Source organism: Kogia breviceps, chromosome 7 (assembly GCF_026419965.1).
Source record: "Kogia breviceps isolate mKogBre1 chromosome 7, mKogBre1 haplotype 1, whole genome shotgun sequence".
NCBI classification, from domain to species: domain Eukaryota; kingdom Metazoa; phylum Chordata; class Mammalia; order Artiodactyla; family Physeteridae; genus Kogia; species Kogia breviceps.
The window spans coordinates 69450766-69475249 of record NC_081316.1 but is presented as its reverse complement, the minus strand read 5'-3'; the positions used below and the strand labels follow the sequence as shown (position 1 = coordinate 69475249).

At 37.0% G+C, this 24484-nt stretch overlaps 1 protein-coding gene and 1 pseudogene across 2 annotated transcripts in view; both read right to left on the bottom strand.

The window, feature by feature from the left end:
- Positions 1-24484, bottom strand: part of PDGFD (platelet derived growth factor D) — a 229870-nt gene that overhangs the window by 193055 nt on the left and 12331 nt on the right. The window lies entirely within an intron of this gene.
- LOC131759327 (histone H3.1-like) lies at positions 1919-2328 on the bottom strand (annotated as a pseudogene).

Genomic DNA, 24484 nt, shown 5'->3' with positions numbered 1-24484 from the left:
TTCTGGGAGGTGGAAGGTGAGACATGAAGGCAAGTGTTGAAAGGAGATAATAAGAGGAAGAAACAACTAAACCACTCAGCATAGGAAAATAAAGGGGGGCTGTGGGTAGGGCAACAGAGAATGAGAGAGGAGAGACAGGTAGGAACTGAAAAGCCTAATATGAGGCTACAGTCTGCAGAAATTCAGGTGGATGGAGGCTCACAAGGAGTATAAGATGAGTCGGAAAGACCCTCTAAATTCTAAAGTCTTTTTTAATCCCCCTTTTCTCTACCAAAACCTTGAGTGAAGTCTAATGCAGCCATGCATCCTCTAGAGACTGGACTATGGAAGGAGACACAGGCATTACCAGAAAACAGCAGGAATGTTGTGGCTGTTGGTGGGTCTCTGTGTGGTGACCTGCCACAAAGTGGAAAAACACCCATGGCAGGGCTGCGTGTGACACACAGAAACAGTGGGACTAACTGGAAGTGGACATGCGATTAGCCCACTTTTCTCCAAATGCACCGAGAGGTGATCTCAGCTACTAGGGAAAGGGCAACATCTGAATTACATAAGTAAATCTCCAGTTTCTTAAACAAACAGGAGGTAAAAATATCCTTACATCAGCCTTTGCTGCATTCAAGTATACTAGGCTTTGCTGGCTGAATATGCCACATGTGATCATCCTCAGGGCCTCTGAACTTGCTGTCTTTCTCCCTGGAATGCTCTTCTTGGAGCATGGCTCATTTCTGTCATGGCTCAGATATCCTCAGAGAGACCTTCTCAGACCACCTCTCTGAACTACCTCACCTCCCCCGGGTCCAGCCATTTTCTAGCACCTCATCCTGTTTTATTATTTTCATAGACCTTATAACCACTTGGTATTTTTTGGTTTATTAATTGTATTTAATTGAATCCAGGAGGCCATCAATTATAAAGCGCACCAGTATTATGTGTATTCCCTATGAAGCAAAATGCTGCCAATTAAGCTAAGACAATATTTTCTTACCATTTTGAATTCTGATTGTAGAGCTAATTAAAAGAAGTTCTTTTAGATTTATTTAGCCATTGATTATTACCATAAATAACTCTTCTAAATACATAAATAGGAACATATAAATGAGATATGGTATTTACTGTTTGTCAGTAAAATATTAAGTTTTAGTCATTCTTTCAAAAAAGAGTATTAGCTTCATTAATATCAAACTTAATGCTCTGTTTCTAATCTTCCTGCAGCAACAACTTTCTGTTTTAATGTCAAATCACAGTGTAATCTCCATAAAAACATTTTTTTTCTTTTTTTTTTCCCCTCCCTTAACCCCGCCTCCAAGCCCCGGGAACTCAAGCGGAAGGGCGCGCAGGGCGGGGCGGGTGGGGCAGGTGGGAAGAGGTCAGTTTGACCAATAGTCTACTTCCTTGACTGGGCTACTGTTTTAACTACAGTACTTGGAGGAATTAGATTTAGAGGAAACATGATTCCAAATATCCTAAGCAGAAGAAATACTTAAAAAGGTGAAAATTTATTATCAATAAATTTTGATAATCGTAAAAATATCAAGATCAAAGTTAGAAACGTAAAAATGTTTATACTCATACTATTCCTGTTTGTTTCACAATACGCACAAGGCCATATTTTAAAAATGCTCTGCAAATGCCAATCATTTCGCGTGCCTCTGAAACTGGCTCTTTACTAAGGTAAAAGAAAACAGTACTATTTACATAAACACTTACAAAGGGCCAGTGTGTTCGCATACACAGTGGATATTTAAACAAAAATTATCCATAATCTGACAAGTGTTGATGCATGTCTTTTCACTCCCAAACAGATGCAAAGTTATACTGAACTTGAGTTGTTAAGTTAGTTTCTTACAGCCCTTACTTGAAAACGTGGGTGGCTCTGAAAAGAGCCTTTGGTTGAAATTTCAGAGAAAAGCAGTAATTATGCCCGCTCCCCGCGGATCCGGCGGGCTAACTGGATGTCCTTGGGCATGATGGTAACACGTTTAGCGTGGATGGCACACAGATTGGTGTCCTCGAAAAGACCCACCAAATAGGCTTCGCATGCCTCCTGCAGTGCCATCACCGCGAACTCTGGAAGCGCAGGTGGGTCTTGAAGTCCTGGGCAATCTCACGCACAAGGCGCTGAAAAGGCAGTTTATGGATAAGAAGCTCTGTGGACTTTTGGTAGCGGCAGATCTCGCACAAGGCCACCGTGCCAGGTCGGTAGCAGTGGGGTTTTTTCACGCCGCTGGTGGCCGGCGCACTCTTGCGAGCCGCCTTGGTGGCCAGCTGCTTGCGAGGCGCTTTGCCACCAGTGGACTTACGAGCAGTTTGCTTAGTACGAGCCATAACAAGTGACAGGTAAACAGACGTACCGAATATTAACGCCCATAAAAACATTTTAAATGGCAACTAAACGAAAACTGTGTAATACTAACAATACAGATAATCCAACTCAATTGGCAACAATGTGCCCACATTTTAACAAGTTTGGGCATAAGCAGGAAATGACAGGTATGTCAGACTGCTGTCTGGCCAGTGGTAGGGAAGACACCATCAATTGTGAGTTGCATCTGACTTCAAAATTGCTAAAACATGAAACAAAATGTGTATCTTAGACTCAGCAAAATAAGCTAACTGATAATTTACCACCTCTCACATAGCCCCTCTGTCTTTAAAATATAAGATCAATGAAAGCAGGAACCTTACCTATATATCTCTACAGCCTAGAAAGTAGTAGGTACTCAAAAAATATTTATTCAAAGAATGAGATGTGTTCTCTCCTAAAGCTGCTGCTTTACCACCCAGAATGATGTAGGATGAGGTAACTACTACAAATGCAATTTCTCTGTCAACTTATAACAACAACTGGCATTTCTGGTCTAGTAATTATGCCTTAAAGGTTTGTTGCTGCTAATGAGAAGAAATGTCATATAATCTCCATAGACAGAGACACTATCCTAGTGTATTACTTTAAGTATAGTAGACAGCAATGAACTGTAAAAAAAAAAAAAAAAAAAAGCTTCTTGGTGATCTACCCTTTGATGAGATAACCTCCAGTCTGAAATTCTCATTTGCAGAAGCCTAGTAAAGTACAGATAAAATTGACAAGTGACAGCAGGATGAATCTTTGGATGTACATACCACAGAAGCTCCATTAAAAACATAACCATCTGGGCTTCCCTGGTGGCGCAGTGGTTGAGGGTCCGTCTGCCAATTCAGGGGACACAAGTTAGCGCCCCGGTTCGGGAAGATCCCACATGCCGCGGAGCGGCTGGGCCCGTGAGCCATGGCCACAGAGCCTGCGCGTCCGGAGCCTGTGCTCCGCAATGGGAGAGGCCACAACAGTGAGAGGCCCATGTACCGCAAAACAAACAAACAAACAGAAAAAAACATACCATCCCCTTCAGGTGCGGGCAATCTAGAGATCTAAATAAGCCCTGACATGGCAAGCATGCCAAAGAACAAGAACCTATCAGAAATTCAGGTAGTATTAGGTAAATTCTCATCCTTTTATTCAATTGGATGATTTGAACAAGAACCTATCAGAAATTCAGGTAGTATTAGGTAAATTCTCATCCTTTTATTCAATTGGATGATTTAATTCAAATTATTTATTCTTAGGTCAACTTCTCATCGTTTTCTCTGATGCTCCCTCTTGAAGTTCCCTCATTATAGCATACTGAATAGATAAGAGTTCTGATAAAATTCAATAAAAACTATGCATCTTTTAAAAATTTCTGCACTAGTAACATAATCTTGACATGTAACATACCCAGATCAATTTCAGATGTTTATTACTACACGAACTTCTTGGGGTTTTTTTTTCCCTTCTTAGTACAGAATTGTAACAATATACTTACCTACTTTCCTACAGCTAGACATAAAATACTCAATGGCCTCAGTTTGGGTTCCCACTAACCTCTTTTGCAAACTCTTTATATGGAGGTTCCTCTTTCATGTTGATTTTTTCCTGGCATCAATTATTTGGATTACTTTTCAATTCTCCTCTTTATAACATGAGTAAAGCAGACTTATAAAACCCTTTTATAAGGAAAGTTATCTAATGAGTCAGTTACTACAGATAATATAATTCTATACAGCATTATTTTAAAGAATTTTTCATGATAAATATTTATGTTCTTGTTGAAACCATTATCTTCTCATGTAAGCAATGTTTAGTCTTACATGGAGACTTTAAGATTACAATTAGCTGATCTGTCAAAATAAAACATACTTCCTTACTACTAAACCCACCATTCCCCATTATGTTCCAAGAGTATGCCAAGTGAACATGTGACTGCATAACATACTATGCAGTGACTGTATTAGGATAGAAAAGATTACACTGCATAACAAAATAACCTTGACGTCTCAGGAGCTTAACTCAAACTTTGTTTCTCATTCACATACAAAGCATTTTGGGTGACCCTCTTTTAGCTCCCTCATTTGGAACTCCAAGGTTACTGAAGTAGAGGGAAGAAATTAATGGAAGAGACACACTGACTTTTAACTGCCTCAGCCCAGATTTGACAAATGTCACTTCAACTACTGTCCATTAGCTAGAATTAGTTATGAAGATTAAATAAACAATAACTCATAAAGTAATGCCTAGCCTACAGTAACATTCACTGATATTTAGCTATTAAATTCATATTATATTTAAGTATTACTAATTCAATTCATTATTGTTATATTAATATAATACCTAAGTGTTACCATTTCATTATTACTATTATTATTAAACAATTCGGTTTCATGGATTGATTTTGAATCCTGGTCATTTAATAATATTATTTTCCCAAGTAATGAAAATTGAGTAATATGGATAAAATTTTTCTTGAAATCAATAACACATCCTACTTGGATAATAAACAAAACATGTAGGTTCCTCACTTTTACCCTTTGTTAGTGAACATGGAAAAATATAAGTGCTTTTAAATATTAATATTGAATATTAAATATTAATCAACTTTTCTTTATCAGTCAATTTCATCATAATGCTGGGTTACCATCAAGTAATGGTAAAATATGAAATGAAATTTTACTCTGATTGTCCTTGTAATATCTGTACCACATATACTTGGGGTCATGCAGGGCTACAGAGATTCTAAAAACCCCAAAATAAGGAGTCATGCTAAAATTTTCAGGGGAGGAGTGCATGGACTGGTACATTCCACAGTATTCTCTAACACATTTCCTCAAAATCCACCAGAAGAGGTATTTACTCTGCCCATTTACTCTGCTTATACACAAGCAGTCTTATCTCCTTCCAATTACAGTGAGCTGAAGCTACCTAAAATATCTTAGAAAAATTCCTTAGTAGTAACCCATTTCATACATGACTTAGTTTGTTTAAAAGTAAAAGAATCATGAAAATTTATCATGATTGTATTTCCTTTCAACAGGATGAACACAGTTATTTTTCCCTTAACTTTATAATTTTACTTACGCTCAAAGCAAGGTACCTCTGTCTTTAGGTTCCACAATCAATCCATTAGTTTTGTTGCCTCTACCTCCGAAATATAATCTGAATTCATCTAAATCTCTCTGCTTCTATTGCTTCCATCCTAAACCAAGCCACCATTATTTCCTGCTTAGATTACTGCAACCGAACCTTAACTACTATAGTGTGTTTCCACTCTTACTCCATCCTTAACCCTTCCCCACTATAATCTATTTCACTCCGAGTGCCAGGAACCAAACTGATTTGCTTAAAATTCTGCAATGCAGGAGCTTTTCAATGCATTTAGAAATCTCTATAGCCCTGCATGAACCCAAGTATATGTGGTACAGATATTACAAGGACAATCAGAGTAAAATTTCATTTCACGTTTTACCATTACTTGATGGTAACCCAGCATTATGATGAAAGTGACTGAAAAAGAAAAGTTGATTAATATTTAATATTCAATATTAATATTTAAAAGCACTTATATTTTTCCCTGTTATAGTTCACTTACAAAAGGTAAAAGTGAAGAACCTACATGTTTTGTTTATTATCCAAGTAGGATGTGTTATTGATTTCAAGAAAAATTTTATCCATATTACCCAGTCTACAAGCCCCTAAAAAGACCTGCTTATCTACTATCACCCTAGTTCTCACTCATCATGTATATTAGTTTTCTAAGGTTGCTGTAACACATGATCTCAAATTTAGTGGCTCAAAACAATAGGAATTTATGTCTCACAGATTTGGAAATCAGAGGCCAAAATCAAGGTGATGGCAGGGCTATGCTCTCTCCAGAGCTCTAGTGGAAAATTCATTCTCTGCCTCTTCCAACTGCTAGTGGCTGCCATCATTCTTTTGCTTGTGGTTGCATCACTCTGACCTCTGCCTCTATCTTCTCCCTGCTTTTTTCTCTTCTGTGGGTCCTCTCTTTTGTCTGTGTCTAACCCTCTGCTGCCTCTCTCTTATAAGAACACTTTGTGATGGCATTTAGGGCCTAGTTGGGCAATCAAAAATAATCTCCTCATCTCAAAATCCTTAATTTAATCACATCTGCACTGACTTTACCATATCAGGTAACACTGGCAGGTTCCAAGGATTAGGACCTGCCATTTTGTGGGGGTGCTATTCATCCCACTATACCAGAACGCAGTGCACTGGACCTCCTTCTGTCCTCCTGCTTTTAGGTGTTTGTACTTGTTCCCACTGCCTGGAATGTTCCTCCTCCCAATTTTCACAAAGCCTATCCCTTGATACCATTCAACTGTCACTTCCCAGAGTTTATTCTTCTACAACCCACCTAATATCGCCACCTATCAACCCCACTAATTGTCACAGCTCCCTGTTTTATTTTTTCCAAGGTACTTCTAAATTTTGGAGACCATCCTGTTTACTTATTACTACTTCGCCTCTTCCCTAACTAGAAAGTTAGTTCCATAAGAGCAGGGGATTTGCCTTTCCTGGCCATTATTATTTATCCAGGACTTAGAACAGTGTTTAGCACTATGGTAAGCACTCAAATATATATATATATATATATTTTTTTTTTTTTTTTTGCAGTACGTGGGCCTCTCACTGTTGTGGCCTCTCCCGTTGCGGAGCACAGGCTCCAGATGCGCAGGCTCAGCAACCATGGCTCACAGGTCTAGCCGCTCCGCAGCATGTGGGATCTTCCCGGACGGGGGCATGAACCCGTGTCCCCTACATCAGCAGGAGGACTCTCAACCACTGTGCCACCAGGGAAGCCCTCAAATATTTGTTAAATAAATGGAAGATTAAATGGTTGCCAGCATCCAGTAAGTGACATGCAACAAAGATCATTTTTCTAATTTTGATTAATTTGAATTTTTATAACTCATCAATAATGACATAGGAATTGTGAATAATTTTATCAACAAGATTTTAGTAGGATTTTACAAGCTAAGCCTTCTGTAGATGAACTTTTGAACTATTTCTAATAAGTTTTAAGTGAAGTTCTGAAGTTCTCATCACACTTTCAGCTTCTATACTGAAGAGAATACAGCAAGGAGGTCCAAACATATTTACACATTTGGAGTTGGAGTTGTCTAGTATGTGATGGATATGTTCTGCATGTTCAAGTATGGCGATGTTATCTGTGACAAGTGCTCTAGTCCTCTGCAAGTGCTATCCTTACTGACATGTTTCACTATGTGATTCACTTTTTAAAATTCACAGTAACTAATTAACTCTCCTTGAGAGTTAAACAGCAATAATAATCACTAGTATTTACTGAGATGCTACTGTGTATCATATAATACCCTAGACTATATAGACTAGTCATTTCATACATGAATACAAGATCAGCATCATGAGTTCCATTCAGTTTCTTAAAAAACAAACCAAAACAAGAAGAAAACTGAGGCTCAAAGAGGCTATATAACCTATTATGTAACACAGCCCTGAGCCCTGGTGTATCCTGCAACCAGGGTTTATCTGTGCATATCATTCACCAGGGACATGATCTGGTAAAACTGAAGAGACCTAGTAGCCACCAAAATGAGTACCTCTTAACTACTGATATGGCCCCATGTTAGAAGAGACATCTGTGTGGATCACGCCTATGCTTACTTCTTGTTTCACCTAATGAATCTCTGACAACCACATGTATTTCTGTAACATTAATCATTCCTTTCACCTACTAATGAAATATATAGGGAGCATGAAAGTAGCAATTAACTTTTTAAGAGTTCTGTTTCCATTACCCTTTGCAATTATAAACCCAGATGTGTGTAAACAAATGGGTGTTTAGAAGTTACACACACACACGCACATACTCACACACATTTAATAGCATCTTTGGAATACTACATACTAGGTATCTGCTGAAAAATCAGCAATGGATTACACACATTAAACACTTAGCCTTAATTTGTTTCAGATGCTGAGAGTCTCTAAGGACACCCATCCCATTAATCATAGTTAAAACATACTACATATACTATTAAAAAAATGATTGTGTTAGATTAGAAAATTTATCACATATACAAAATGAAATTCTAAACTGGGATAATAAGATTCATAAAAAGACCAATTAATTCAAGTGGTACAAACCAAGTAACACCAGACATAGGGAACCACACTATGGCTTTGACTGTCTGAAGGTACCCAGTCCATAGGATAGAGTGAGTCATCCATCCATCCATTCACTCATTAAACACCTCCAATGTATCGAGACAAATGCTAAGCTCTGAGAACTCACACTCCCTTAAGAAGCTCACAATCAGTATTGTGGTTAAGATCAATATCTTAATTAGGGATACACTGGTTTCAAGCAATAGAATATTTAGCTTAGGTAAAAAGGAGAATTTAGGGGCAGACACACAGAGATCTCCTGGAACCCAAGGCAGTATGTTTACTCAGGCTTCATGAGGGGCTGAAACCCCTAGCTCAAAGTCAGAACCAGAGGTCTACTCTTTGCCTCCCCAGACCCCATGGGCTACCTAATTCCAGTCTTCTTTCTCTTTTCTGATTGGCCTTCTTTACTTCTGTACCCACAGAATGGAAAGCAGCCATTCCTCTCAGCTGAGCTTTCAGTGACCTCCTACATCATTAGAATTTCTGAGCTGAAATTCAAGTTTTCAGTGAGAGAGAATCTGGTTGACCCAGAATGAATCAAGTGTCTGTCATTTCCCAATGTCCTGAGGCCAGTGGGGCATGGCAGGGGATCCACTGCCCTCTCATCAGGGACTATGGTTAGTCTCTGAGAAGGGTCATAGGTAAGGCAGGTAAACTGACAACTATGTCTGTTATATTAGTGATTAGACAATCACATTTAGATGGCCTGCTATCTATAAAACAATTAGTACAATTCCTGGATCAAAACAAGTTCTTAATAAACAGTGACTAACCTTCTCAGTGTCTATTATACCACACAGTGTCAGGTGTTATGGGGAAAGTAAGCCCAGAGACCTGAGGCAGCCCACTGCAGGGGCACCGTCTCAGTTTTGAGGGAGCTCAGAAAGGGTTGTGAGATGAGCTGGTGAAAGAGGAGAAGGAACTATGTAGATGATGGTGGGAATTTGTCTAGGAGGTGGAAGTAAGGGGGCTTTCCAAAATGGTGCAGTATAAATGAAATCCCAGAGGAAAGAGAGAACTGCTATTTTCCAGAAATCCCAAGTGGTTTAGTATGCCAGAAGCCAGGGTATATGTCTGTGCAAAGGCTTGAGGGGTTTGAAGAAGTCAACACATGGGCCTTACTCAAGGCTATTCTGTTGCATTGGAGGATTTTAAGAAGGGAGGGACCTGTTCTGATTTCTACCTGCTTCTTGCAGTGGTGGAGGACTACAGATTAGATGACAACAGGAAGGGAGTGGGACTCTTCTTAATAGGAGTGTCATTCACCAAGATACAGAGCACTGAAGAGAAACTGACTTCAGAAAAGGCTAGAATGAGTTTAGCTCTGTGCTCAGTGAATTTGAGGTACCTGAGAGACAGCTATGAGGTGTCTATAAGGGAATTAAAGATAAGGGTCTGCACTCAAGGGAGAGGTCTAGGAAATGCATTGAGCACTAATAAGAAAATATATAAAATACTAGCACCAAGAGCTGTGGGAATAGAGATGGAGACATAAACTCCCAGAAAGGCTGGAAAGTGCTCTAGACAGAGAAGATAAGGTAACATTGGATTTGAGTTGGAAGGAAAAGAAGGGGTATCCAGGCAGTCAGGTGTAATGGGATGGTGAGGGAGAGGGAGGCATTTCCAAAAGAGGGGAGTGTAAATGCAGAGGCAACTCCATGAGCCTCATCTTTGGAATGTGAAGAAGGAGGATATCGGGCACCACTCAGCTCTCATGTACACTGGAAAAGACCTAGAACTGTCTCTACAATTCAGTATTTGAAGACTAGACATCCAAGAGAGCCAAGGCTATCTATGACTTAATGATCTAACTACTGTCCATAATGATTTTATAGAAACAAAAATAAAACATCTCTAAAATCACATTAGCAGTCATGACAGGTTAAACAAGCATGTTTACCTTTCCTTCCTCTCAAAACCCACGAATCATCACCTCCCAGTGTAAAAAGACAGTAAATGATGCCTAAAATTGACAAATCTAGAAACAGAAGTATATGCAAAGAAATAGCAAAACATTTGCCAATTAAAGAAAAAAGCCAGAGTACTCGGGGAATTGGGATTTGCACATAAAAAGAGGGCTTCCCTGGTGGCGCAGTGGCTGAGAGGCCGCCTGCCGATTCAGGAGACACGGGTTCGTGCCCTGGTCCGGGAAGATCCCACATGCCGCGGAGCAACTAAGCCCGTGAGCCATGGCCGCTGAGCCTGTGCGTCCGGAGCCTGTGCTTCGCAACGGGAGAGGCCACAGCAGTGAGAGGCCCGCATACCGATAAAAAAAAAAAAAAAAAAAAAAAAAAAAAAAAGAGATTGGAAGGACCACTGTTCATTAATGTAAATGCTGAGAGACTTCTGTTTGATTTTTAGCTATATATATATACTGACAAAAATAAACATTTTATAAATTACAACATCAACAACATGAGAATGAGATTCAGCTTGCATGTAACTTTTCACAAATACATCTTCTCCAATAATAAATAACATGAAAAGCATGATTATGTCATACTAAATCTATGTCAACATTTGCTCTGCCAGGTGCGCCTGCACCAATAGCTATCTGTCATCACTTTTATGCTTTACTGCAGATAAATGTAAAGGATTATCCTGCCTGCCAGATCAAGTACTTTTAAGAAACACTCAAACATTGGGGTCAACTCCCTAAAAGACTTTACAGTGATATTTTACTTATACACACCATAAAATTTTAGAACTAGAAGAGACTTAGAGTATAACTAGCCCAAGGTCCTCATTTTGCATATGGAAAAACTAAGTACCATCCTAGAGAATTTGCTAGTCATCAAACAGCTCAGCAGGGGCTGCACTTAAAGTTCCTTCCTTCCATTCTTTGTTCTACTAACCCAGCATTTCTACATCTCTGGTCTACTGAACACTAGGGCCCATTATATCAAATGGCCTGCATAAAATATTAACACTATTGTAAATATTAAGTGCATTTTAAAATTTATCTGTTGTTTAGAATGTTTAAAGGACTTTTAAACATTGGACCAATACAGAATTGCATCCTTAATAAATAATATGCTTGAGCACTCTTCTCATGACATAGCTGTGAATAAGAGATTCAGTCATTGCCGTATAGCTTGTCAACATACATTCTAGCAGGAGAAAGGGGGATTTAAAAAACCAAAAAAATATAATAAAGTGTGATGATCAACACAGAAAATACTTCATGGGAACTGGAATATTCTGCCAAACCCCGAAATCATAAACGTGCCTACAGATACAAAATTTACAGCATTGTTTCTAGAGTAAAAGTAAAGTTTATTTGGCCAATTTTATCCTTAGCACAAGGAAAAGCTATAGTGCTCCAAAGAGTACTGAGCCTTTTTAGTACTCCATACTTCAGAAAGTTACAGTTGAATTGGTAACATCTCATTTTGTTGCCATAGACCATCCTGACTTGACTGGGTCACAGATTGACTGGCGTCATTCCACATAACAAGTTCTGTGATGACTGATTATGATTTTCCATTGTACCTGAAATTATTCTGCGAGCAATGTACATAACTTGTTTGTGTCTTCTTACTTATTGAATGTCTAGAATTATCTGTCTGGAATTCTGTCTGCCACTTCTGCCCTTCCAAACAGGCCCACTTAACACCTAGCTCAAGCTGCTATCTGCCACCTTTGCTGAACCCACACTACCTCCCCACACCCACCCTTATCCAGAGCACAGAGCTTCCCCTCTGCAGAGAGGTGCCAGGGTTTTGTCAATGCTTATGTAAAAATGCTTGGTCTCCCCAGAAGAAAATGAGCTCCTAAAAGCAGAAAACATGCCCACTCATCTTGTATCCTCCACATTTAGCCAATTCTTGATACACTGTACGCATCCCCAACGGGGCCTATGTTATGGAGATGAATATTTTCTGAAAATTTTCTTATTAAGAACAAATGATATTAATCCATGATAGCTAATCTGCTATAATAATTCTACGTGTTAAAGGAAAAAAATGAAATGATTTAACTACCAAAATTATATTTATTGAACAGAGAAAAAATTGACAACAGATTGTAATTTATACATTAACTCTTTCTTTAAATTAAAAATCCACTCTTAAGAAAACTCAGTGAGGAAACCCATGTTTACAAAGCAGTTCTTTTAGACAGAAATTTGCATTACAAGAGGTATCACTACAAAGCTTTTTTAAACAGCAAAATCCCTGGTTAGATTAATTTTGTTTTCCAGTTTTTACAATGCTTTGATTAGCCAATGGGATTGAAAAATTTCTTATGCTTCCTCCCAGACCTATGTGTATTATCAAGAACGCATCTGGGTCCACAAGTGGTGTAAACTTATATATATATATATATATATATATATATATACTTTTAAATTCTTCTAATATTTGACTAGAGAGAAACTTGTATTAGTTCTTTAGTTCCTTGCTACTAAGTGTGTGCTCCATAAACAAGCAGCATGGACATCAGCTAGTAGCTTGTTAGATGCAGCATATCAGGCTCATGACAGACCTCCTGAATCTTCAAACTCAACATTTCAACATTATCCCCAGGTAGTGCATATGCACAATATATTTTGAGATGCACAACTTTAATCCATCTACCTTTCCTTCTCTGTGGTCTGAATGTGTCATTTCAAAATAAATAACTAAATATCTATAGCATTAAACATACAGTATGATTATACCACACATTGTATGGTACTCTGAATTTTTTCAGAGTACTTTTAAATTCACATGATCTCCTTTGATTCTTTCATTATCTGCTCTAATAATACCACAGAATGGTGTTATTTCCAATAGACAGATGACCCAGGATTCTGTAGTTCGTGAAAGTTGGCAGTGAAGCCTATGGCAGCTAATTCCTAATGCAGAAATTGGATGCACTGCACTGCGACCTCAGAGCATAACAGGGGTGAGGAGAAGGGATATCACTTCTAATGGAAATAGTTAAAAAATAAAATGAATAAAAGTAACAGGAGATACATGGGAAAAGGTGAGCACCAGGTGCCCCAGGAGAAATTAATATCTGATAAGTTTAATATCTGATAAACCATAAGGTTTATATGGATCTGAGCTGAACCAGAAATAAGCTCCTGGGACAAAAATTTAATCACAAACACTAAAGACTAACACCAACATTAGTGTAGAAGCTATTGCTTTCAACTGGACAAAGGATAATCCAGTGATTTTTCACTTGAAACAACAAACACTTCACATTCAATGACGTAATTGGAACCAAGTGCATAATTCCTGGTTAATAAAGAAAACTGCCTTCCCTGAAAACCAGTATTAACACTACATACAGTGACAAAACTTTGAACCCTTCCCATGTCTTAATAAATAACTTTCCCTGAACAAAAAAAGTAAAAGAAATATCGGGATAGACTACTACTCAGGCTGATGTGCAAATTAAATCCTAATTAAACTTCTGAATATCAGAACAAATATAGCACAAAACTGTAATGCCAATTAGCATTTTGTTTATCAGTCATTACCATAAAACAAAGAGCAAATCATGTTACTTTAATAAGGTCATAATTAGAGTAAATTACTTTAGCACAAAATGCAAAGAATCATAGCAACATTCACATAACAGTATTCCAGTAGACACGACAAAAAGAGATTGAGCTCACTTACAATCAGGGTGTGAAAAATCCTGTGCATTAAATAATCCTCTGTGTCAAAAAGTATACTTTCTAAAATATAATGAAACAAGGAAGCTTAGTTCCCCTAACCCCTAAAGGAAAGGGTTCTCTAAGATGGTAATTTTAGAGACATTCTCTTCTTCCCCTTCCTTTTCATCCTTCAGGAACCTTACCCTTCAGTGTAGTTAACTCCAATGCCAAACACTCTGGAGATCAATTCCACATTTCTAACTGTACCTCCCTCCGGATGTCATGCTGGAAACTGAAGCAACACATCCAAACCCAACCATCATTTTAATCTTCTAATTTCCCTACTGTTGTTAATGTCCTAACCCTGTCCCAGTTATCCATGCATTTGGAATTCTCTTCAATGGAATCTAAATTACTGCTGAGATCTCTCCCTTCCTTTCTATTCTCTGGCTAACAGCTCTGTGTAGGCTTTGGTGAGGTCTCACTATGTTAATAGAGTCCTATCTGGTTCTCCCATCATTTTAACTTGGATGCCCAGGAGCACAAGGCCTCCGTGGCCTGGCCCCTGCCCTTCTTTGTTTCCCTCTCCCCTGTCCTCTGTACACTGCTGCTCTCCGATGCTCCTCCTTGTTACTGGATACGCCTTCTTTTCCTGCCCCTACATCTCTGCTTAGTTTAGTTTCTCAGCCTGTAATGCTCTCCTCAAACTCAGCCTTTGAAAGGTTCTCATCTGCAGGGGGTTGAATGGTGGCCCCCCAAAAGATATGTCCACACTCTAATACCTGAAACTTGTGACTAGTATCTTATATGGCAAAAGATACGATTAAGTTTAAGACCTTGAGGTGTTTACCCTGTACAGTATTATTCACCTGAGTCCTACATACAATCTCAGCTGCACTTATAAAAGGAGCCAAGAGATAGTGAACACACAGAAGAGAAGGCAGTGTGACCAGGAAGGCAGAGTCTGGAGTGATGTGTCCACAGCCCAGGACAGCCAGCAGCCAAGAGAAGGCCAGAAACAGATTCTCCCCGAAAGCCTCTGCTGGCTGTGCCCTGCTGGCACCTCGCTGCTGGGCTTCTGGCCTCCAGAACTGCGAAAGAATCAATTCCTGTTGTTTTAGTCACCAAGGCTGTAGTAATTTGATACAACAGCTCTAGAAAATTTATCATCTTTATGGTCTGGTTCAAACACCATTTTCTATTCCATAAAAGGATTCCTGATTCTCTGGGGTTAGTAACTCTCCCTAATTAGAACTGTTAAAGCATCATGTTTTAACACTTACCATATATAATTAACACTGCCACATTAATGATATCACATATATTTAGGTCATGTATGAAAATATTTATGATATGTGTAACATACATTTGAACAGATAAATAGGTGTGCAGGTATGTATATACCTATATGTTAAATGTTATCATGTATCTGGATATATGTATGTGTGAATATATACATGATATATAAAAGCAGAGATGATCTAATAGATTGTTTAAATCTCCATCCTATCTACCTAGTGCAGTGCCTTACTAACAACAGATGCTCAGTAATTATCTGTCAAATAAATCAATGAGTTTTCAAGTCTTCTGTGAGTTCTCTTATCACCAAGTCTCCAAGTTCTTGATGTAGTTAAGTGAGAGTTTGAGATGTGATTGACCATGCTTTAGAAAAATCTAAGGCCTAAGAACTTCTTTGTGACTAGAAAGGGAAAGAGTTCCAAGAAGTGATGGTTATTCCTCGAAAATTCTCTAGAAAATGTAGACTGTCCATAAGTTGCTCAACACAGGCAATGCCTTCTGTAGTAGCCAACATTATGATGCATCAAGGAGCAAAGGTGTGGGCCTTGTTACCGCATCTCCATTATGGATTCAGAACCACCTGCTGTCAGGGTATTGTGAGTGAGACTAGAAATCATTCCTGTAATGACAGGGAACTCTCCAGGGAAGAGAGCTGCTCTTGCATAGCGATATGTCTCACTGAGATCACATGGTCTTGAGATCACACAGCTCCAACAGCTCCCTGGAAGATGATGGCCTCATTTTTAGGGCACTATGGAGATTTTCTTTCTAGTGCATATCTCAAGAATAGGGTGTTGTTATCATTAATATTTTGTAAAGAAAATTAATTGCTTTCTCTACTAAACATGCTATTTTAAAAGGTCCACCATATTTTCATAGGTGATTCTTTTTTTGGGGGGGGGATAGGAAGCTGTACCTTCCTTTTGGTATTAGGAACACCTCCAGATCAGGAATTGTTTGCTAGGGCTGTTTTAGAAACTCATGAATTAGATAATAAGATTTATACTAAAACAAATATCTATGTCAGGCCTATGCATTTCTGAACACACTGGAGAAGAGGAAACATGAATTAGGGATCTTAAGTCAATGCTTATAGAATAAAGCAGAAACCCTGTCCTTTGTAAAATTCTTATTTGATATTGGCCTCTATAAAAATACGAAATCTGGCTGCTGATTGGACTTCAAAGATTTGGTTTCACCTATATATTTCTATCCTTGGAGGCATTATTTATATTTTGAGGCAACATAAAGCATTTTGGGGAAGAGTTTTGGGGAACCACTCTTACACTAGTTCTGGGATGGAGGTCCCTCCCTCAGTGGTCTCTTGGCTTGTTTAGCTCAAGGCAGTTACTCTGGTGCCTACAATCTACTGGCCTTGAGAGTCTCCCCACCATATGAACTCCCATGGTGGAGAATCATGTCTCTTTTACCAGCACATCTCTAGCAGCTAAAGTGCCTGGCTAGATATTCAGCAAATATTCAGTAAATGACTGATAAATTAAGCAAAACTCACTTCCAAAGTGCTGCTTAAAATCCAGGAAAGGATTTTACTTTTTTTCCTTGATTACATCATAAAACTGATTTGTCTACTTTTTAAAATCAGTTAAGATTATTTAAGGAAGCTTAAGTTTCTGTCCTTTCTCTTAAGTCTAGTTTGTATATATTACTTTTAGATGTTAAAGGAAGCTTTGGCAACTCAGAAGTGGATTTCATCCTGACTTTCAACTTTATTTAGATTCATGTTTTATATACAGAAAGCAGATTGCTAAAAAATCAAGTCTCTCCTGAACAGGCTGCAAACTAGCTTGATCTTTGACTTAAAAATACTCCAGTAAGCTGAACACTGAAGGTTAAGATTATAAATAAAATTTTTAAAAAGAAGAAAAAAAAAGGAAGAATCACTAATTCTCAATTCTTATCACTACTTTTTAGTTCAAAATGCTAAAAAAAAAATTATAGCCATAAAAAAGCCCAAACTGAACACAATGCTGGAGGGAAAGATAGACAGTATTGATGATACAATCAATAAAAGGTTGGTGAGGCCACTTTCTTTCATTCTTACCTCCAGTCTTTACTGAAATTGCCTGTTGTCATACCTAACAATAGACATGAGGCATCTGTGATACTATGGAAAGAGTAACAGATGAGAGGTTAGAAAACTTGTACTTGAATCTGATCCACTGTGTGACTTTAGGCAAGTCATTGCACTTCTCTCTGTACCATGGTTTCATCAACTGTACAGCAAGAAGATGGCCTAGCCTACCTCAAAGAAGCCTTCGTGCCCTAAAATTTAGTGAATCTATGAAGTCATCATATAAACATGCTCTAGAAATAGTCATTACTACTACTTGTAGTAAGGTACAACTTTTATTATTTAATGTATACTCTGAAAAAATGTTAAAATGTGAAAAAACCCTGGTAAACAACTTAATGCAGACATCTAAATACCCTATTATTTATTAAGTACTGTTTCTTTAACATTGTGTTAAGAGCTCTCCATCTAGTAACTGATCTTCACATTCACTTTATAATATAGGTGTTTTTCTCTTTTTTGTTTATTTGTTTGTTTTCAATCTCTGAGGTCTGAGAGGGGTTGAGTAATTTCCCAAGAATACGTAGCTAGCAAGTGGTAGGGGCAGGATTTCAGCTCAGGTCTTTCTATCTTTAATCATTATTCCATATAGCCTCTCATCAGGCTAGATTTCCTTTTCATAATAATAAATTTCATTAACCTCTGTTAGTATAAATTGGATGCTCTATTATACAATATACGTGTCTCTTTAAGACATTATTTTTCTGTATACACATTGGGAACCCTCTTATCAACATAGCTGAAACAGCAATGGATTGATAAATTTAAAACACCAGTTTAAATGGAGAGTTTTATATTTTATTTTAGCTTAAAAATAAAAATGTGCATTCCAGTGACCAAGTTCTGATAAAGTACAGAGATCTTTTCTTTCAGTATGTCTCATACTGATAAAACCTTTGTAATCTTTCTTGAATAAGCCACGTCCATAACTCATCCATAATTTCCAGTTTTTCTTTCTTGAAAGTAGAAAAATAATTAAAGATACATATGAAGTAATTTATAGATGGAGTCCTTCAGGCTTCTTAGATTTATTTTATTTTATTTTCACTCTGGAGAAGAGTACAATTGTTTCACTCATACCTAACTCAACATATTTTTTTAGGAACTCATTAAAGCTTGGAAAAAGTATTCAATTAAATATTTTTGGAAACAAAACTCTCCTTTGTTTTGTTGTGTCACACAATATTTAAATTATGTAATTACATTAATGTGTACAACTGGAAGACATATGTTTGGGAACAAATATAGTAGTCTCCCCTATCCACAGGGGATACAGTTCAAGACCCTCAGTGGATGCCTGAAACCATGGCTAGTACGGAACTCTATACATACTCTGTTTTTCCTATATATACATACCTATAATAAAATTTAATTTATAAATTAAGTACAGTAAGAGATTAACAACAATAACTAATAATAAAATAGAACAATTATAGCAATATACTGTAATAAAGGTTATATGAATGTGTAATATACTGTAATAAAGGTTATATGAATGTGGTCTCTCTCTCTCTTACTCTATCTCAATATCTTATTGTACAGATTTAATGTCTTTTCCATCTTAACTAAGCACTTATCATGCACTGTGGCCTTAACATTTGTAGTTTGAGATGCAACAGTAAAACCAGCAAAATTTCATTTTCCTTCTTCACGATTTTATAGATAGAAGGTTTGACCATAGATCTTAGCAACCTCAGAATATGATGTTTATTCCTTATTAAGTTGAGAACTTTCACCTTTGCACTTAAAGGAAGTACTTTAAGACTTCTCTGGCATATCTGAATTGCCAGCATCACTATTCTTGGGCTTTGAAGCCATTGTTAAATAAAATAAGGGTGACTTGAACACAACAAGCACTATGATACCTCAACATAACCTACGATGGCTACTGAGTGACTAAAGGGCTTTGGACAAAAAGATGATTCACTTTGTCAGTGGACTACAGTGGGACAGCAGGAGATTTCATCATGCTACACAAAAAGGTGCACAATTTAAAACTTGGGTTTTTTTTTTTTTTAATTTCTGGAAGTTTCCATTTAATATTTTCCCACCGCAGTTGACTGCGTGTAACTGAAACCATGGAGAGAGAAACGGTGGATAAGGGGGGACTGCTGTACAACAGACCCGTGGTGTGTGTGTGTATATATATATACATATATATGTATATATATATATATATATATATGTATATATATATGTATATATGTATACATATATATATACATATATATATACACACACATATATATATATGTGTGTATATATATATATATATACATATATATACATATATATGTATATATGTCTCAATTATGGAAGCAAAAATGCATACAAGTGAAGTAACACAAAAGCACTGCAATCACTGTGCTCATCAGTTTGTCAGAATGTTTTAAATTAAGACTAGACCATGTGGTTAAGCCAGCTCTTGGGGTAACGGAGTCCTGCTGTACTAATTTGTTTATCTGGTAGAAAATATTTTCACATTTCTTCAGAATAAACTCAAATGGCAAGATATGTACCTTAATACCAAGGAATCATTCAGATTTTGTGGGGTCTGACACATACAATTTGGGATGCTCTCTTTAAGAAAACTATCATTTTATATTATAAATATAAAATTAGGTAATAGGGCCTTGGAAGGGAGCTAGTAAGGGAAGGACCCTGAAGCTTAAGTTTCATTAGCTTCCAAGTCAGTCCACCACTGCTACCCACAGACACCTTGCTCTTGCTTCAAGATTGAGCTTCATCTGAATTGCACTCTGCTGATGTTCATTCAATCATTTAGGAAATACTTACTGAGTATCTCCTATACACCTGGTACTATTCCAGGAGCCAGGAATACAGTAGGGAATAAAAGAGACAAAGTCTCTATCCTAACAGAGCTCAGATTCTTGGGAGAATAAAGAACATACACAAATAAAAATGAATGATACAATTTCAAGTAGAGGTAAGTGAGAAGGGTGCACGAAGGCATACTAAAAAAGTCAATGTTTTCAAAACCACTTCTTCACTGAAAACAAAAAGTGCCTTATGAATAAAATATTTTCCATAACAATAGAGTCATGCTGTGTCCTGACATAAAGAGTTGTTGAAGAGTTTCTGAGCTCATGAAGTAGTGCCTTTCTTAGCCTTCCTTAGCCTTTCCAATCTTGGGTGTTTGTTTTGAAAACTAGGTACACCATGCTGAGGTCCTTCCTGGGATGAGACATCAAAATGGGCAACTCAGGTTGAAACCCCCACTGAAAGAAATAAATTTTACAGCAATGAGAGTTTTACATAACATCATTGCATATAAGCCTCTCACAGGAACACAATCCAATGAGATGTTTCTAAAATCAGTTAAGGAAAAAAAGTGCACCCTTACAAGCCATTCTACTTGATAGAACACTTTTGCTTGCCCAAATTACAAAGAGATTAAAAGCTCATGCCAACAAACACCCAGCCAAAAGCTTGGTAGAAATATGTCACTCAGGAAAAGTAGAAATTATTTATATTTCTGTAATAACTTTTATTAATCACCTTTCACTTCTTGGCCACGGAGTAAATGAATGATAGATCTGAAATTTTACAATGCAGAACAACAGTTTTCATAACATTTAATTTTCCTTAAAAAAAAGGCATGCTTCAAATATATGCTGTCCAAAGCTTCTAAAGCTGAGGAGATATGGGTAATTTAATAAAAATCTGTACCAAATATATAATAGGTTAACCCCTTCCCAAACACATAGCAGTATTTTGTTTTTTTGCAGATCTTTTACTGATCAGCCAGAAAGAGTAATTCTTTAAACTGGTCAAGTGATAAAAAGAGAATGTTATAATTACCTAAGTCAAATTAAGTAAATGAAAAGGAAAACCAGTGCTGGTTAAACACAGCTTTTTTCCATCCATAGCAGAGAAATGAAGTGCCAGCTGCTGTTTTCAAAAGAAGCTTCTCAAATATCAGAAATTTTGCACCTGCAACATAATATAAACTGAGTAGCCCGGTTGACTGCAAGTTTATGAGATGACTGCAAAAAAAATTTTTTAAAGAGTATACATGAAAATAACCAGAAATGTCAACTCTAACGATGTTGATATAAGAAAACAAAATATAAACCACATAAAACTTGCCCATGCTGGGTTATTAATCCCCCTAAAAAGTGACACAGTCAATTTAAACATGTTGCAACAAACAGAGGGAGATATAGTTTTCATAAGTTCAATATTTTTTTATGTTGGAAAAACATCAGTGATAACTTGTGTTTGTCTACATAAATAATCTTAAGATACTGTGTTGCTCAAATCAGTAATGCCTAGCATCATGTGGTTACTGAGTATTTGCAATGTGACTAGTCTGAAATAGGATGTGTTATATGTATATATAAAATACATATCATATTTTGAAGGCTCAATATGATAAAAATAATATAAAAAGAAATCAGTATTTTTAAAATATTTATTAAACATTGAAATAATATTTGGATATAGATTGGATTAAATAAAATATATTATTAAAATTAACTTCATGCTTTTCTTTTTACTTTTTTATATGGTTACTAAAGTTTTTAAAATAACATCGGTTTGCATTATATTTCTGTTGGACAACAATGGCCTACAGTGGTAAGAATTGGGTTCAATTTGAGCTAAGGGAACTGGGCTCAGAAATTCAACTGGAATTCTCTGACTCTGTCCTAAACTCCAAATTTCTAATAATCCTAATATTTGCAAATATGTCATCTAGAAATATCTATGTTCCATCACCTAACATATAATATCATCATTGCACTTACACATATCATATTACATCAGCATATTCTCCATACCAATAAGTACTCTGTTGATGGTAGCTATTATCACATGATTATCATATAGTTAATTAACAAAATAATTATTATCACATCACTTTCAACACTTTGCCCCAGAACTTAGTATAGAAACTGACACATAATAGTCTCACGACAAACTCTGTGGCATAAACAAATGAATAAATTATGAGCCAACAAATGCATAAATGACATATTTAGGTTAAGGGAAAATTTTAAGAATCAATGAAAATACGATGAAATAGGATCACTGTCCTTTTCATCATGTCAGGACTTAATTTTATCTGAAAAATAGGTAAGATTTAGAACAAGAATTTCCTAAATATTCTGATATGGAACTAGGGCAGAAGTAAGGCTTGTCTTACTAGAGAATTCTCAAAGGCAGAAATCAAAATGCACCATTAAAATGTCAATACAGCTTTACTGGCCAATGAAATTTTACAGTTAGAAAACTGCTCAACAAATAGGCAGTTCAACCATTCATCTTTCACATCAAAGACCCTTTATTAGTTTCCTGTGAGTGCTGTAACAAATTGCCACAATTTTACTGGCTTAAAACAACACACACTTATTCTCTTAGAGTCCTGGAGGCCACGAGTTTGAAATCAGTTCAAACAGCCAAAATCAAGGTGTTGGCAGGGTCTTGCTCCTTCTGGATGCTTGAGTGGAGAATCTGTTCCTTGCATCTTCCAGCCTCTGGTGGCTGCTAGCATTCCTTGGTTTGTGGTCATAGCAGCACTCAGATCTCCATTTCTGTGGTCACATTGCCCTCTCTTCTGCCTGTGTCAAATCTCCCTAGGTCTCTCTTCCATAAGGGCATTTGTGATTGCATCAGGGCCCATTGAGATAATTCAGGATAATCTCACCTTTTCAAGATCCTAAGCTAAATCACATCTGCAGAGTCTTTGACATAGAACATAGCAGTTAGGTACCAGAATTAGGACATGAGGGTCATTATTCAGCCTCATACAGACCCCAATACATAGTTTTCCAATCTGCCCTAAAGCATTCACTAAAAATGGTCATTTTTGTATACCACTTTGAAATTTTTATTAAACCTGGATGAACACAACCAAATTTTTTAAATGTGGAATTATGTGGCTATTGCACACCCATAACTGATTACTGCTCTGCATCTAGGTAGAGAGCTGTACATTTCATGTTCCTACACTTTTACATACTCACCACTCTGCCCTGTGTCTCCTTAGGATCTCAGAAACTGCAACATTCAGAGAAGATGACTTCTCACTTCTGATATCATAATAATGCTTTTGTCCCCCAAAGTAACTTATTTTTGATAAACCCATTCACCTGACAAGTAATGAGGAGTTTCCAGGGACTTACTGCAAGTCTAGAGTGGCCAACTAGCTGGCCATGCACTCAAAGGAAATTTGTCAGCCAGTAGCTGTGCACATGCAACTGTTGTTCAGAAAATGATTTTCAACTAATCAATGTTTCTAAATTGGACTTTCAGGAATTTTATACATGCAAACTAGTTGAGTAAAGGGTACAAAGCAGTAAAATAGTCATGTATTTTCAACATATTTTAATTATACTTAAAATTTATTGAGGTCATATGGACTATAATAGTTATATATTAATGACAGATTACCATGATTTGTAGTTTATTCTTTTCAATGTATTTGGAAGATATAAAATTTCCCTAGTTGAACTGACATGCCCAACCAAGAGAGGGAGTAAAAACAAAAAAAATAGGATGCACAAAGCTGTCTTTTTTCTGCTGCCATCCAGTGGTCAAATAATCATAGTGCATATCACATGGTAAAAAGTTAAGTCTTTCTGGGTAGGTCAGTGAGCCCCTATATTTGTTTTTATGGTTCAGAAATATTTAGCCAAAAATCTAAAACAAAGAACGTATGATTCCCAGTTCTACAATTAAAAGTTACTTTTCTGCTCAAATCTTAATTGATATAATAATAGTAATAACCAATAAAGGATTTGTCTTTCAATCCTCAAATAGTATTGTGCTCAACAACAGCTTAATCAATATCATTTTTTTCTGAGCTAAATATTAGGATAGATGATTTACGGTTACAATTTGCTCAACAGGACAGAGTATTTAAAAAAAAAAACCCAACAAAGTAACATGATGGTGGCACACAGATGGCCCTGTCTTGCCCTTTGTTTATTCCCATGAATACTTTATCTCATCAACT